Raw genomic sequence first — 15,020 nt, 5'->3', positions numbered from 1 at the left:
TTTTGATTGAGGTTGCATTGATTCTATAAATTACTTTTGGTAGGGTTGTCATTTTCACAATATTACTTCTACCAATCCATGAGCATGGGAGGTCTTTCCACCTCCTTGTACCTTTCTCAATCTCTTCAAAGATTTAGTTTTTTTATTGTGGATGTCCTTAATGTCTTTAGTTAGTGTAAGTCAAACTTACTTCTGGGAGGCTCATGCACTCCTGGCTTTCTCTTCCCACTGAGACCCTCTCTTCTTCTGCTGTCTGTAGGACCAACTGACACAATGTTCCTCCAAACTACAGCTTAGGGAATAAGATATTTATTTGGGCTTGCCAACAGAGCACATGATGTCAAGGAGGAGTTACTTACAAAGGTATAGACACCCATGGGCTTTTTTCCCTACATCTCAGCTAAAACTTTCAGATCTGCAACCTCAGGCCCAACTACCCAAGATGGTGAAGCACCCTCTTCCTCTCTCGCTTTCCAGGTGTCTCCCCTTAGTCCCTCCACCTCATGCAGTTGAGGCTGATTGGTTGGGTGGGAAGGGTGACTGTCTCCCTCTGCCCCGCTCTTTCTATGAAATGTCTTAGGGCTCAAACAGTTTGAAGCTAACGAGAGAGAAGCTAGAGAAGGCATCTATCCATCTGCTTGCTATTCAGAAGACATACCTATCCAACCGGTTTATTCCTAGACATATTATTGTTTGTGAGGCAATTGTGAAGAGGAGTGTTTTCATGTACCATTTCTCTGTATACCTATAATCAGTATATAAAAAAGCTACTGATTTTTATAAATCGATTTTTGTATCTGCCACTTTGTTGAAAGTGTTATGTCTAGAAGTTTTCAGGTGAAATTTTCGGATCTCTTCTGTATAATAAATATAATACCACCTGAAAATAGGGATAAAAGGACCTCTTTTCCAAGTAGTTCCTCTTTCATTTCCTTCTCTTGTCTTATTGCTCTAGCAAGAGTTGAAAAGGAGTGAGGACAGTTGACAGCCTTTTCTGGTTCCTTATTTTAATGTGAATGCTTCCAATTTTTCTTCATTTAGAATGATGTTATCTGTGGGTTTGTTATACATAGCTTTAATTATACTGAGGTATGTTCCCTCCAGTCAAACTCCCTCTAGGACTGTTATAAAGAGTGCTCATTGGATTTTGTCAAAGGCTGTTTCTGCCTCTATTGAGGTGATCATGTCATTTTATCTTTAAGTCCATTTATATGATTTATTGCATTTATTGACTTACATATATTGAACCATCCGTTCATGTCTAGAATAAAGCCAAGTTGATGGATGAGCTTTTTTGTGGATGATCTTTTTGATGTGTGTCTGTATGCAGTCTATGACTATATTCTTGAGAATTTTCATTTATGTTCATTAGAGATATGGGTCTACAGTTTTCTTTGTTTCTTTGTTCTTGTTTTATGTGTGAGTGTTTACCTGGTTTTGGTATTAGAGTAATACTGGGTTCATAGAAGGAGTTTGGGAGTTCTCTTTTTTTTTCTTTTTAAATAATTTAAGAGTATTGGTTGTAGATATTCATTGAAAAGGGAAAGTTCTGTTGTTTATCTCGCTGGGCCTGTGCTTTGCTTAATCAGGATTCTTTGTATTTCAGTTTCAATTTTATTTTTTTATAATATTATTATTGACCTTTTGCACATTTCACACAACAGTTCTAAATCAAATTAATACACCTTTCTCCATCCATGACACCCACTCCCCCTACTACCAAGCCTCACGCATTTTGTCATACATGTTAAGTCCTATCCAGCCAAGCATTTTTACCTAGATGTTCTTCGGTGCAATTTCAAACACTAGACTCTAGTCAGCTTATCTAGAGATCTTCAGGAAGGTCTACTCTCCCTCACCCAGGAGTAATCAGTGTCTAACAGTTCTCAGGCTAGGGCCATCCCACCAAAAATTTCCCTGGCTCCAGTCTGGGTCCTTGTCTGATTGAGTCGGCATGGGTCTTGTGACTGATGCCACAAATGCTGCAAGTTCATATGAGCAAGCTTGCAGTGGCCTGAGAACCTCTGTTTCCCTATATTCATGGACAAACTCTTGATCTTACAATCTTTCTGTCCCCTCTTCCACAATAGTCTCTGAGCTGTGGGTGGATGAGATTTAATATAGGAGTCCTATCCAGGAACACACATTCTGTAGTTGCTTATTCTTTAATACTTGGCCACTTGTGGAATTATTTGTACATCACACTCTGTTGTATAAGAAAGCTTCACTGGTGAGATTTGAGGGATGCATTAGTATTCTCTCCAGTCCTTGTTCTGCTGTGTTCCATGAGTCTTAGATGTAGAGGTGCCACTGTAGATATGTCACCTAGTGATGGGCATCTCTAAGATGCAGATTCTCTGTATGTGACTAGTTGTGGAACTCTGCAGCATCCTCCATCTTTTTCAATCTGTTTTTTGTTTGTTTTTGTTCTTTAAAGTTATTTAAAACTTTGTATTTATGATTGTTCTAAATTTTGCATTCTGGAGCTCCTCTTGGCTGTTATCATTGTAGTGCACTGCTGTAGGAATGCTGGGCTTTGGTGGAGTCATATTATCTTGATTTTTCATATTATTTGTGTTTTTACATTGTGGTAAGGGCATATGGATTTCTTTTGTTGGTTGTGTATCTGATATGAAATTTTATCCTGCCTTTGTTTAGTTGAAGTTTAGTTCTCTTTATAGTGTTAATGTCAGTTCGTCTGTGCTTCAGGTTGCCACTTTTATCTTCTAATTAATGGGACAGGATTGTTTCAGGCTGTCTAGTCAAGAGCTCTCCAGCATGGAGAAGAGTCCCAGGCTCAGTTTGGGACTATGGTGCTCCAGTGGCTGGGTTCTTAAAGGCTTGTCCAGAAGTCTCAGGTAGGATGAGATAGACGGAGTTTAGGCCCAAGGTCGCGATGGGGACATTATAGGGTATGTCTAACTGGCTGAGCTGAATAGAAGTAAGCCTTGAAGAAAGAAGAATAAATCTGGTCCTGAAGCTGGAGAATCTAGACACAATGGGTTGGCTGTGACCTACCAGGCTACCCTGGATGTCTCAGGTAAGAAGAGCAGGAAGGAGCCTAGGCTTAAGGTGGAGATGAGGACAGCACAAAGAGGGTCTAACTATCTTATTAGAGTAAATGTGAGCCCTGGTACACTGGGAGAGGTGCAACTTTTGAGTTGCAATTTCAGGACTGAATGCACAAGAGTCCTGGAACAGCAGGTTAGGATGGAGCTGCTACTTGAGCAGGTTGGCTGGTAGGTTAATATGAGAGTTTGTATATCTGGGGAAAACACAGGACAGATGGTGGGATGCAGGAATGTCACAAGGACTGAGCTCTAAACCTCAAGTCTGGGGCAAGGGAGGATCCCTGAAAATCAGACTGGGCCAAGAACTGAGATTGTGGGGATTGATTCTACCATGACAAATTGCTAGCAGATTCCAAATGGATCCCTGAGACCTAGAGAATTCTGAGAGCTAAGATGGTGAGGCACAAGGGAGTTTCAGCGAAAAGTCACAAGGCTGAAGGGGATGGGGGTCCTGGGAGACAAAGGCTGATTTGAGAGCTGAGATGGCTGGAACTGATTTACTCTACCAAGACGAGGTGTGCTATGATCTAATGGGATAGTATCCTTGTGACCAGGGAAATCTGAGAGCTAAGATCACCCTTCAATTTTATTTTTCCTGGTCCTTATTATGAAAGACAACACTAACTGGGACTATGCTGATGGTCCCTGTGAGAGGTGTTTTATTCATTCCACATCTTAGTAACTTCCTCCATAACCCTCTCCTTCTCTAGTTGGTTAATAAGAGCATGATGTGTTCTTTTAGATGGAACTATGGAGCTAATTAAACTTTTCAAATATCTGGACATATTAATTGTTTTTTTTTTTTTGTATAGCTCCAAAAGTCCCATAGAAGCTCCTTTAATTCTGAGATGGTAAAGAGCTGATAGACAAATTCAACTGTATTCCTTCCCTTTGACATGCAATTTCCTAGGGATTACAATTTGGTAAATGGTACTTCTAGATAACAAGACAAAACTATCTAGGTAATTTTAACACTTTGAGGTCAAGGTAAATGACCAAAAGAATACCAGGAGTTGAAGCTGTCATGACATCATAATTTGGTTCCATTGGAGTTGTTCAGTTTAGATAATTTAAATGGGGATGGTCCATCAGTAGAAATGGGGGGAGGTGTACTTTGAGGAACTATAGTAGGCTACATCCATAGTTTGGCAATCTATTTTGCATATTTGTACCAACTTGGGAATCCCTCAAATGAAAGAGTAATTATATATATATATGGAATTTCATTTATTTTTCCTCCTGTCTACAAAAGAAATTTAGTAAACTGGTGTTTCAATTTAGATGACCATTTGGCAGCCAACTCTCTTTTTTACTGAAGTGACACTTTGACCTAAGGCCTAAGTAGAGCTTAAGATAAGGGTCATCGTAAGCATCTGAGAATCCAGTTTATTACAGTTTTTCAGGGAGTCAAGAAAAGGGAGAAGATGCTAGAATATTGGATATAGTTGAACCCATTTGAAAACAAAAGCAAACAAGTAGAGTTCAGTAAAGAGATGTCTTTTTTCCACTTTACTTTCTGCCAGATGCCTCAAGAGGCATCTCCAGTCTAGGAAGAAGAATGCTAGTACAGTCAAGGAATTCTTCCCAGGGGTGAGTTCCCAAGTGTTGAGATTGTTCCATGTGTACCTCAGGCTTCTGTTCTAAGCCCTATACCTTCTCTTGTAACCTAGGTACCTCTGGTGATACCATCCAGTAATGGACAGTGGGTGAGTTATTTGTATTTATAAAGGATGGTGTTTATGACCTAAATTTCCCAGAAAAGAATGTGCATCTTCAAACTGAGTTTTCTATAAGGCTGTTCAACTGAACATAACTTCAATAACTGTACAGAGTTCAGAATGTTGCAGCTCCAGGGACCAATTTAATCTTGAACTATCTTTAGCCTCTTAAATAGCCATTCATTGTCCTCTCTGTGTCTGACATAATATCTTGTGACTAATGAATTAAAACTTTTTGGAATGGAACCCATTCTAAAACTGGATAATGCTGTAACATTAATAGAGTTTTACTAAACAAAGGCAGGCTAGAATTTCATATCAGACACACAACTTACAAAAGAAGTACATATACTCATGTCACATTGAAAAACATAAATAATAAGAACAACCAAGGAAATATGTTCTCTCTAAATCCCACCAGTCCTACAGAAATTTCTAGAGCAGGAAAAAATGGTAAGTGGTATTTTTTTCAGAGAAAACCCAGGTCATATAACTTAAAAGAACAACCATAAACATTAACAAATGATTAAAGGATTTTAAAGAACACACAATCACATCAAAAATTTCAAAAAGGATAAGAATAAACTCCTGACTAAAACTCAAAATTACACACACACACCCACACACATACCCACATACACTTGTATGTATGTATGTATGTATGTATGTATGTTATTGAATGGAACCGCAAAGACAATTCAAGGTTGAAGAGTGAATTCGTGAAAGAGAAATACTGAAGTAAACTCAATCTGATAAGAAGATGGAACTGAAAAACAGAATAAGCCAATTAGAAAAGACAGGAGAAAGTCTTACCAGCAGAATGAATGAAATGGGAAATATAATATAAAGATGTGAAAATAAAGTCGGAGAATTGATCCATTCAAGCGAATAATATGACAATTTTCAAAAAGCACAAGAATGGAGTATGCACAAACTTTGAGACACCTTGGAAAAATTAAATTAATTAACTGTAGGGTTAGAGAAAGGGAACAATCTCAGATCAATGGCATTGACCAGATCTTCAACAGGATAATAGATGAAAACTTCCTTAAATTTAGGAAAAACAATCACCATATAGATACAAGAACCATACAGAACACCAAAAGTATATGTCCAGAAAAGAAACTACCCACAGCATGTCATAGTAAAAACACTAAGTATACAGAACAAAGGGAGAGCACTGAAAGAATGCAAGAGAAAAATAACCAGTTGCATATGAAGGAAAACCCACTGGAGTAGCAGGTAGCTTTTAATTATAAATGTTAAAAGTCAGAAGAGTCTCACACAATGTATTCCAAATTCTAAATGATGACAGATGCTGACAATGTATTTCACACAGTAAAAATGTTATTATAGTCAAAGTAGAAAAAAAAATATTCCACTATATATAAAAGCTGAAAGAATTCATTTTCACCAAACCAGCCGTACAGAGAATACTAGAAGTGGTACAAAGGACTGAAGAAAGAAATTACCATACCCAAGAGGCAATGGAATGTAAACAAATGAAGCTATAATAATGGAAAAACTAAATAGGACTAAGATCACAAACAGAAAATAAAATTATAGTAACTAAAACACATCTTTCAATAATAAATATAAACATCAATGACTTGAATTTTTGAATAAAACATTTAGGCTAATTGAATGTATTAAGAAACAAAATGCCATTTTTTGTCATCTAAAAGAAATTCATCTTACCTTCAAAGCTATACACCACCCTAGATTGAAATGAGTACTACTGACCTTTAAGGCATAGATTAATTCCAACTCAATAATAGTAGGTGAGTTCAATATCCCACTTTCTCAAGTAGGCAGATCATCTGAACAAAGAATTAAGGAGAGAAACATCTGAACTAAAATGATATCATACACCAAATGGGTTTAACAGATATATACAGAATGGATTCCACCCAAGCACAAAAGGATACACATTCTACTTAGCAGCCGAGGGAAGTTTCTCTAAAATAAACCTCATACTGGGGTACAAAAAGAACCCTGAACAAATCCAAAAGAGTTAATATAATTCCATACATTCTATTAGAACGCAATGAAATAAAGCTCTAGTAACTACATGAACTCATGGAAGTTATACAACACACTCCTGAATGGCGAATGGGTCAAACAAGAAATAAAAAGGAAATAAAATGGTATCCTGGAACTAAATTAAAATTAAAACATGATACAGCTATACCTTTAGAACATATTAAAAACAGTTCTAAGATGGAAGTTTATAGCTGTATGTGCCTATGTTTGAAAAAATCAGAAAGACCACATACAAATGACACAATGATTCAACTCAAGAATCTGGAAAAAAATGAACAGTTCAAACCCCATACAAACAGATGGGAAGAAATAATTAAAATCAGAGCAGAGATCCATGAAATAGAAACAAAATAATACAAAGACTCAATGAATCTAAGAGCTGCTTCTTTGCAAAGATAAACAAAATAGATAGACCCTTAAGCAAGCTAACCAAAGAACAGAAGAATAAACACAAATCAACAATATCTGAGATGAAAAGAGAAATATTACAACAGACACCAAAACAATCCAGAACATTATGAGGGATAACTTTAAAATGGATTGATTTATAAATTCAAAGTAATCAGCATAGTTAAAACAAGAAGCAGTCAACAACTAACCTAAGATGTTAAAGACTTTACAATGAAAAGTTTAAATCACTGAAGAGACAGAGACAACACTAAAAGATGGAAAGCCTTGCCGTGTTCATCTACTGATAGAATTAATATGGTGAAAATCACTATCCCAGCAAAAGAAGTTTACAGATTCAAAAAAATGCAATTCCCATCAAAGACTTCATGTCACATTATACTGATATATAAATATCTTAAAATTAATAGGAAACCATAAAACACACCAGTAGACAAAAGAATCTTGAATACAAAAAACAATGTGGATGTATTACTGCTGTTGGGATTGTACAGTCACTGTGGAAATCAGTATGGACAACTATATAAAAACTAAAAAAATAAATCCACTGTATGATCCAGCTATATCACTCATTGGCATATACTCAAATGACTCAATATGCTATTACTGAGATACTTGCCCAGCCATATTTATTATTGTTATTTTCACAGTAGCTGGGAAATGGAAGCAACCTAATTGTCTCATAATCGATGAATATATAATGAAAATGTGGTACATTTATAAAATGTAGTTCTATTCATCTGTAAAGAAAAAAAAACATGAAATTTTCAGATAAATTAGTGGAACTAGGAACTGTTATATTAACTGAGTCAATCTACACTCAGAAAACAAGCAACATGTGGTTTCTATCATTTGTGGATCCTAGATCTAAATCTTTAGATGTGAATATGTATTCCAACATAGCCACAGAAGTCAGAAAAACGGAAAGTAACCATGGGAGCAAAGAGGATGAAGCAACTCAAGAGAGGGAGATGGTAGGACACTGAGTTAACAATGGTGAAATGGGGAAAATGGAAGATAATTTAATTGGGGAGTGTGATCTGAGGGCTATACAGGGGCAGAAAAAGGAAAGATAGATAATTAATGACTAAATGGCATTATAAACCAAAGGAAAATGTAGTATTTAATAAGCCTACTGAAACTGCACATAAAAATGTGAGTGTATATGTATAGCTGAAGGCTATAGAATTAAAAAAAATCACAGTGACAGGCAAGGGAACATTGCCTTTAAATTGCTGGTGAGTATAGCCCAAGGGATTCTAATAGAAGCTATTGCCACAGCCCTTGATTGTCACTCAGAACTTTTATCTTGGGGACAATCAATATCTGTCCAAATAGACTTGAGACTCACTCAATGGGAAGTAATTCATGTTTGGTACTGTAAACATAGCCAAGTACTCATGTCAAGAGAGGTCATAGATCCTAGGGAAAAACTTAATTCTGTTACTTCCTTAGACTGGAATAAGATCTTAGTGTATTTGATATATGTATCCTTGCATTCACAGACAAGTGTATCTCTCACCAATCATCAAAGAAGCTTCTTTTTTAACAGATGGAGAGTATTACAAAGTTCCAAAACTCATAAAATACAACAAATTAGTGACTGTGAGGTGCTCAGCTCTAACTAGCACATCTGCAATGCAGCCTTTATGCCTAAAACTCAGGGAACATGGGGGAAGAAGGGGCAAAAAGAATGTAAGGGCCAGAGGAACATGACAACCTCTGCGTGTTAATGCATTCTAGACATGGTAGGGTAGCTGCTCCAATGAAATCTCCATGGTGTACTAGTCTAACAAGAGCTGCATAATGACAAAACCAATTGTCAGGCCAAGGTAGATGGAGAACTTTCATGGAATAGGTACCATCTCAAGATGAGTAGATACAGGCAATCAGTGGATGCTGACAGAGAATAGAATCAGTTTACTACAGTGACTAGGGCCTTAGATATTAGTCGGTCCTATGTCTGATGACTGACAGGTACACAGGAACACCACTGAGTGGACTCAGTGCGTTTCATATAGACACACACACACACACATGCATGCACGCACACACACGTGTGTTTATAAATGTATGTAACGCTACATAGCATTAATAATCAAAGAATAAGACAAGAAACTGAGAGGGAGTGGGGAGATATGGAAGGATTTGGTAGAGGACGTACAATAAGGGAAATAATGCAAAGAAAAAAAACCTCATTGATGAAATTCTCAAAATAAAAAAATTTAAAATAGTATGATCAACAAATTACCCAAAGTATTAAATTAATAAAGCTCTAGATTCCAAAAAAGAAAAATTTGAGTGTAATCAGATGGCATCTGAACCCTATAACTGAGAAGTCTTTGCTATTTTGTAACTGCCCACTTAATGTGTTTACCAATGTGTGTGGAAAAATACTTTGATTTATGACTTTCTTTCATTCCTGAGCTTTTGCTTCTTTGCTGTAAGGTAACGATAATGGGGGGAAATTTTCATGGTTGTGGTCTCCCTTCCTGTGGAACCAGTCATTCACTCTCAAAAGAAAGGACAGGGTGTCTTAGGGTGATAGAAATGGGTTAAAAGGAAATTGGTCTCAGAAATAAGAGTTAATTGTCAGGTATTTCTAAATAAAGTAGTCCATCACTGTTGGATACAATGGATCCTTCCATTCAATATGTCATAAAGAGTAAGGAGAGAGAGACAGAGACAGAGAGAGAGACAGACAAACAGGAGGGGCTTCTCACCTGGCCATACTAATGGAGGCTAGGCCTTTCTTTCATCTGATTATGGAGTCCACAAGAGGTGCCAGAATACAACAGTTCACTCTATAGCTCCTTTTCAGTTTACTTTGGTACTTATCTACCTTAATATGTAGAAGGACTTCAGGAAAAACCTGGATGAGTCCCACGATGATGTAGTCCAGGGTTCTAGAGACCAGGTCCTTTTCTTCTCCAATTAAAGAATTGAAAGGCAAACCATGCCAATGTTTATTGAAAAATGAAAGAAACCATCAGAAATAGGCTCCTTTTTCTTGGCTGGGGCTGGGAGACAGGTGTCAGATTATTTCTCTTTGGTTGGTAAGGTTTATCAGCTCTTATGGCTCCCTTGTTCCCCTTTTCAGTACTGGCTTTTGTATTTTATTGGTTCTCTATTGAGACATGTGTCTTTTTTCAGCCCTAGGACTGGGTCCTCTACTTTGGGCATTCAGTAGAGAAGTGACCTCAGTTAGTCAGGGATCATGAGTTCACTATGCATCATGTCCCCTGTCCATAAGCCTGGGTGCCAATGAGTATACCCAAAAAACATGGTGGCTGAACTATAGCTTATGCTCTCTGACTTTAGAGAAGAACTAGGAAGTATGACAACACCTTCTACCTTATTCGGAGAGCTGGTCTAAAAATAGTTACCTATGGTTTCCCTTCCCTCTCAGTCAACCAACTAAGGGAAACTAACTCTTACCTCTATAATAGGTAATACATATGCTGAGTTTTGTTTCTGGCTACTTTGATGAATGTGTTTATCCGATATAACGATTGTTTTGTGAAATATGGTCTTTTAGAGTATCATATTATCTGCAAATAAAAATGATTTGAATTCTCCTTTTATATTCATTTTTTGTTTACATTACCTAACTGCTGCAGCTAAAATTAAAACACTACATTGAATGAGTGAAGAGATTAGAGAGCTTTGTCATATTCCTGGGTTTAGGAGAATTTAAAAATATTTTCAGCACACTTCTCTGGCATACATTGTTCACTGTAGTCTCCTCTTCCTCAGCTCCTGGGCCCTTGCCCCCACTGCATTGCCACAATGTCGCTTTCTAACAAGCTGACCCTGGACAAGCTGGATGCGAAGGGGAAGAGGGTCATTATGAGAGTGGACTTCAATGTTTCTATGAAGAATAATCAGACAACAAATAACCAAAGGATCAAGGCTGCTGTTCGAAGGATCAAATTCTGCTTGGTCAATGGAGCAAAGTCAATTGTTCTTATGAGTCACCTGGGCCAGTGTGATGGTGTTCCCATGCCTGAGAAGTACTCCTTAGAGCCAGTTGTAGCAGAGCTCAAATCTCTGCTGGGCAAGGATATTCTGTTCTTGAAGGATTGTGTTGGCCCAGAAGTAGAAAATGCCTGTGCGCAACCCAGCAGCTGGGTCTGTCATCCTGCTGGAGAAGCTCTGCTTTCATGTGGAGGAAGAAGGAAAGTGTAAAGATTCTTCTGGGACCAAGGTTAAATCTGAGTCAACCAAAATAGATGCTTTCCAAGCCTCACTGTCCAAACTAGCTGATGACTGTATCAATGATGCTTTTGGCACTTCATACCTAGCTCACAGCTCCATGGTGGGTGTCAATCTGCCACAGAAGATTGGTGGATTTTTGATGACAAAGGAGCTGAACTACTTTACCAAGGCTTTAGAGAGCCCAGAGCAACCCTTTCTGGCCATCTTGGGCAGTGCTAAAGTGGCAGAGAAGATCCAGTTGATCAATAATATGATGGACAAAGTCCACGAGATGATCATTAGTGGTGAAATGACTTTTACCTTCCTTAATGTGCTCAACAACAAGGAGATTGGCACTTCTTTGTATGGTGAAGAAGGAGCCAATGTTGTCAAAGATCTCATGTCCAAAGCTGAGAAAAATGGTGTGAAGATGACCTAGCCTGTTGACTTTGTCACTGCTCATAAGTTTGATGCAAATGGCAAGACTGGTCAAGATACTGTGGCCTCTGGCATACCTCCTGGCTGGATGGGCTTGGACTGTGGTACTGAGAGCAGCAAGATGTATGCTGAGGCTGTGGCTTGAGCTAAGATGATTGTTTGGAATGGACCTGTGGGGGTACTTAACTGAGAATCTTTTGCCAGGGGAACAAATTCCCTCATGGATGAGGTGGTGAAAACAAGTTCCAGGGTCTGCATCATTATCATAGGTGGTGGAGACACTGCCACATGCTCTGCCAAATGGAACATAGAGAATAAACTCAGCCATATGAAAACTAGGGGTAGTGCCAGTCTAGAGCCCCTGGAAGGTAAAGTTCATTCTGGGGTAGATGCGCTCAGCAACGTTTAGTGCTTTCCTTCATTTTGGTTCCTGTGCATGGCCCCTAAGTCAACATCTCCATTTGGTGTTAGCACAAGATTCAGCTAGTGGCCAAGAAATGCAGCACCAGGAACTCTTACACAGTTGCTCGGCATCTCAGCTCATCTTTACTGCACTGGGATTGTCTACATTCATCAAGATCCCATTTAAATTCCATTGTGACTAAACCATTGTTAATTCTAGAGTGCATCTATTTATATTTTGCTTGTTAAAGAAAGTGAGCTGTATTCTTAGTTGTCTTTTTGATGTAGCCTTTGATTAACTTTGCCACTGCTCATGACTCAGCATGGAAATAAGACAAAATTCCAGTTGTAGGTCTGGAGAAGTTGAAGATCTATTAAACAATAAAGATGTAAATTTAAAAAACATATTTTCCCCTTTCAGTATAATGTTGGCTCTAGGTTTTCTAGTCTTTATTAATATAATATAGTAATATAGTCTTTATTAGTTTAAATTAGTATACAAAGTAACAGGTTTCATGGTGACTTTTTCCATATATACTTTGTTTTGTTTGATCTGGAACATTAATTCCTCTTCCTCACATACACTGCTCCCTCTCACATTTACACTTCTGCCCCATTAGTTTCTCCATTAGTTACTTATCTGTCACAGTGACTAAATACCATGGCCAAAAGTAACTTAGGGAATAAAATGCTCACCTTAGCTTATAATTCCTGTGGGTTCAAGTCCATCATGGCAAGAGCAGAAAGCTGAATGATCACATTTTTATCACCAAACAGAAGGAAGTGAGAATGAGAGAACGGGAGGTGGTATGAGACTAAAACCCCTCACAGCCCCACTCACTTGACATTCTCCCTCTGGAAACACTCCATTTCCTAATTTCTTAAGTATTACTAGGCAACAAGTGTTCAAATGCGTCCCATGACAGATAACCACAACACCTTTTTCTTATTCATGTCGCATATGTCCTATTACGCTCCCTACTCCCCTTCCTTAAAACCATCTTTTCCCCTCTTACAGTCCTGTTTTCAGTTTCATGTTCTACAACTGTATTCGTTCTTACACAAATACAGATCTATAAAAATTGGAAACCAGGGAAGAGTCTTTAAGGTGAGTACCAGCTCAAATGCTCCAAGTCCTGTGTCAGAAGTATGCCCTGTCTTCAGCCATAGGATCTTATCTTTGTGTTCTGGGAGGCAATTAAGGATGGTGGACATAGCCTGTGCTATTTTGGGGAGACTCTTAGACTACTCTGACCAACAAGTCAAAGGGAATATTTTTTCCTTTTGACACTGCTGTAATTCTTATAATATAGCCTTCAGCTATGCACATGTATATATATATACATATATATACATATATGTATATAGAATGTATTTTTCAGTTTTATATATATATATACATATAGTATATTTTTCAGGATTCTGAAATAATAAGATTCCTTCAGCTAATAAGGGAGAAAACTAAATAACAGTCTGACCCAACTGTAAAGTCTAATAGCCACCACAATGACTTGCACAGAAAACTGCCTCTATTGGTGCATTTCTGTCTTGAGACCAATCAACAGCTACAAAATTGGGCTTAAAACTTCAGTTGGAGGGAACTCATGTGTGGTACTCTAAACATAGACAAATACACATGGCCAGTGAGGTCATAGATCCTAGAGAGAAACCCACATCTGTCATACTACTAGAAAAAATGAAATTTCTTATTGCATGCTAAATATATAACCCCATATTTACAGGCAAGTATACTTATTACCAGTCATCGAAGATGCTTCTTTTTGCAAAAGTTGGAAACTATTACGGAGTTGCAAATTTGGACAAATGCAGAGAATTTTCATCTGTGAGAATCCCAGCCCTAAGTGACACATCTACAATGTATCCTCTACACATAAGGCTCAGGGAATATAGAAGAGCAGGAGATGGAATATTAATGCATGTCTCAACTCTCACCAGTGAAGCTTCTATATGTAACAGATGGTGATTAACAAAGAAAGGCAGAAATGACCAAAATGTAAAGAATAAGTGACAGCAGAGTGTGTGTCACTGGATGAGACATCTGTATTAAAGCTCTGCCATCCAGAGCTCAGGGAACATTACAGAAGAATGGCTAGAAACACTGTAAGATCCAGGAGTAGTATACGACCACAAAGAAACTGAATTTTCCAGACAGCTGGGAACTTGCTCATGTGAACTTAAATCAATGGTGATAGTATGCACAAAACCAATGCAAAGTCAAATCAGACAGAAAGTCAGCATAGAAGTTGGGAAATGGGTCAGAAGACCCATCCTTAGCTGAGGAACAATTGACAACTGATGACTGCAGGGTGAGGGAAAGTTGGTCTTCTTTGATGGAGTGATGTTACATGCGTTGGCCAAGTTCCAGTGAATGGACTCATATCGAGGGACATTTGGGGACACAAATTTGACTCAATCGGACTTACCAAATAAGATAGAATTGTGGAATCTGGTGATGGGGCATTATGTGTGATGCAGACAAGGTAGAGAGTCTAAATGTAATCATGATGTATTACATGCAATGCTCAAAATTCCAATGAAGAAGTTTTTTTAAATTACAAAGCCAAATATCCCTGAAAAACTGATAATAAAATATTTCAGGGAAAAGCCAATATACACATTAGATACATTTATATTTCTGAATGATAGAACTATAAATCAATCCCTTATCTATTTTTTTTACTAAGGAAATAAATACATCACTCTGGTTATATTTTCTCTCCTA

At 37.8% G+C, this 15,020-nt stretch overlaps 1 pseudogene; it reads left to right on the top strand.

The window, feature by feature from the left end:
- Positions 1-11,029: 11,029 nt before the first annotated feature.
- LOC103725287 lies at positions 11,030-12,284 on the top strand (annotated as a pseudogene).
- The last annotated feature ends 2,736 nt before the right edge of the window (positions 12,285-15,020 follow it).

This window comes from Nannospalax galili, unplaced genomic scaffold (genome assembly GCF_000622305.1).
Source record: "Nannospalax galili isolate Female #2095 unplaced genomic scaffold, S.galili_v1.0 scaffold10, whole genome shotgun sequence".
NCBI classification, from domain to species: domain Eukaryota; kingdom Metazoa; phylum Chordata; class Mammalia; order Rodentia; family Spalacidae; genus Nannospalax; species Nannospalax galili.
Note: the sequence above shows the minus strand (reverse complement) of the source record. Positions and strands in the feature narration are given on the sequence as shown.